Below are 2,990 nucleotides of genomic sequence, written 5' to 3'. Positions count from 1 at the left end.
CACCCTTGACCTGCAGAAGGAGGAAGAGACACACAGAGAGAAGCCCTGGGCTCCCAGGCTTCCACAAGCAACCTCTGCCTCAGAAGCCAGCCTCAGAACCCACCACAACATGAGCCCATTGCCCTATTTTCTCAGAATTTATTTTTGCACTTCCTTTCTAGTTTTCCAGTAGCTCTCCATTTTTGAAACGAGGCCGGGTGAGAAGGAGTCAGAGAATTGGTAACAGTGGCAGTAGGAGCATATGGCCCAACTGCTAAAGCATTAAATGTGCCGGAAGCCTGTGAACAGCTCCTTCCCGCACTTCTGTTGTGTTAAGGACAAAGCTGAACTGCTCTTACAAGGAGATCCTAAACCACGGTGGCTCAAACGAGGTAGATGTTTACTTCCCTCTCGGGAACAGAGCCTTGGCCCCTTCAACATGCGTATATCCTCCTGTGGGGCTAGCTTTGCCGCCCCCATCCCTTGTTGCTTTGGAAGGGCAGGACTGGGAATGACATGCGTCTTTTTGGTCACATGGCCACCCCAAGCTGCAGTGGGGGCTAGGAAACATCTCTGGCCTGGGGCTGCTGACCCTTGGGATTGTGCCCTTAAAGGGGAGAAGTGACAGTGGACAGCAGGTAGAGACCCCTCCACAGTGCCACCTTCAGCCAAATTTCTGTGCGGGCAGGGACCGCATCAGCTCTCCCCCTCACTGTGGTGCTCACAGCACAGCACTTGGCACATGGTGGGTGCTCACGAAATAGTTGCAGAATGAATGAACAAGGAAAGCATGCGTGAGCCTTCATTCACCAGCCCAGGCTTCCGTGTGGACCCACAGGTCAGGCAGACGCGGCCCCGGCCTTGGGGAGTTCCCAGGCTGGGAGGAGACACCTGGGCAGGAAGCAGGTGCTGCCTGTGAGGGTGGAGGCAGCCCCAGGAGCATCGTGGGAGCAGAGTGGAGGCAGGTCACCTGGCCTCAGGCCACTGGGTGCCTTTACCCAAGCGATGCCTGACCCAGTGTGTACAGAGCAGAGGGCTTTCCCAGACAGGCAAGGGAGGCAGGATGTCTACGCAGATAGGATAGCACATACATGAACTACTCATTCATCCAGAGCCTGTTTCCCGAGGGCATTTATGTGCCAGTCCTTGTGCTGGGAAATGCTGAAGACCCAGATGTGAATCAGCGGAGGGCACCACTTGTCATCGGTGAAATCACCCATCGAGGCTTCACTGGGTTGAATCCTCCATCCACTGCTTCCTCTGATTCCTAAGAACAGCCCTATCCCCCTTTTCACATCTTTGCCGCTTTCCACTTCAAGAGAGATCATCAGTGAGTGGGACGTGCTTCCCTAAGAGGCTCTGCGCTCACCAAATTAGTGCAGAGTAAATAAGATAGGTCCTAGTAATAATTTTAAAGTAGATGATTTAAGATAACAGTTCATTCCCTGAGCCCCAGATCCCAATCACAACCGCAGAGGGAAGGTCGGAAACATCAAGATGCTCCACAGGGGGATGGGAATGGTGGTGATGAGCTCATTATAGACACCGCACCCAGCCTCGAGTGCACTAACACAAAAGACTACGAGGGGGCGATGTTGCTACATGCACATTTTCTGGAACCCTAACTTGTCCTCTAGGGCGTCCTCCTGGTGTGCATGGCCTTTTTCCATTCATTCAACATTTATTCATTTTTTGTACATTCTAGTTTGCGATGGAATGAATGAATAAAAGAAACAGGAGAGACATTTTGGTTCTCTGAGGCTCTCTGGTGTGCAAATCCCCTCTGCGAAAGCCCAGGTGCTGGTGGGATTTGGTCCCCGCTCTTAAGGCTGCAGGTTTGGCAGGGAGGTTCCACAGACACCAACAGCCAGTGGTAGAGTTACCCGTGCAATTTAAGGCATTCGAGGGGCACAGCTCTTTGGTGCCATCACTCAGCCATTTGCCACACATATCCTGAGGCTGCCGGGAGAGATGAGGGTCAGACCTGCATGGCCCTTCCTGTGTCTTTGACAATTGCCTTAGGGCATCTGGCGACTATGCACACAGTGCCCAGGCACCCGGGAAGGATCTCTTTGTCTGGAGGGGTTATGGGGAGGCTTCTAGGTGACCAGCCCTTGAGCAGTGTCCAGAAGAGAGAGCAGCCACCTGCTGGGGGCCAAGATGGGGGAAGACTGTCCAGGGCAGAGGGAACAGTATGTGATGTGCCAAGGCCAAGAGACGTGGGTGGATGCTGGACCTAGTTAGGGGACCTGAGAGGGTTTGGTGGGACCGGAGCATGAGATGAAAGGAGGAAATCAGAGAGACAAGGCCAGAGGGACTGACAGCACTGCATGCTAGGGGTTTTCCCCCAGGGCACTGGGGAGTCCCCGGAGCGCCGTGAGCAGGAAGGGGCAGAGTCAGTTCTCGGCATAGAAACTCTAGCGCCATGTGGGGGATGCACGGGAAGCTGGGGAGGAGGCTGAGGGCTAGGGAGAGAGGATGAGGACTGAAGTGGACAGAGAGGGGATGGGACAGAGAGGGTCAGGGAGCAGGAGGGTGGAGCTTAGGGGCTTCTGGGCTGTGGCTGGGGGAGACACGGACAGCACCCAAGCACTGTGTGGATAGTGGGGAGCCAAGCTGGTGGTCCAGGCCAGAGAAGACACAGTGGGCTGGGACTGTGAGGACGGAACGAAGGAAGTAGATGAATTTCTGTTTTTTCTTGAGTGGTTCAAGAGGTTTTGCGCGCGCGCGTGTGTGTGTGTACAAATACATGTGTGCGTTTATAAAGAGGAAGATAGTCAATCCTCATGATTCACAAGTTCCGTATTTGTGAATTTGCCTGTTCACCGAAAGGTATTTGTAACTGCAGATTCGGTACTCACAGTGCTTTCCAGATCATTCTCAGACACACGCAGAGTAGAGAAAATTTTGAGTTCTCTGATGCGCGCAATCCCAGCCGAGGTCAAAAAAGGTGATGCTCTGCCTTCTCATTTTGAATCTCACCCTATAAATAAGGGTCTTTTTTTTTTTTT

The sequence above is a fragment of the Leptonychotes weddellii genome, chromosome 16, assembly GCF_054177405.1.
Source record: "Leptonychotes weddellii isolate Sample4059 chromosome 16, ASM5417740v2, whole genome shotgun sequence".
Classification (NCBI taxonomy): Eukaryota; Metazoa; Chordata; class Mammalia; order Carnivora; family Phocidae; genus Leptonychotes; species Leptonychotes weddellii.
This window is presented reverse-complemented; position numbering follows the sequence as displayed.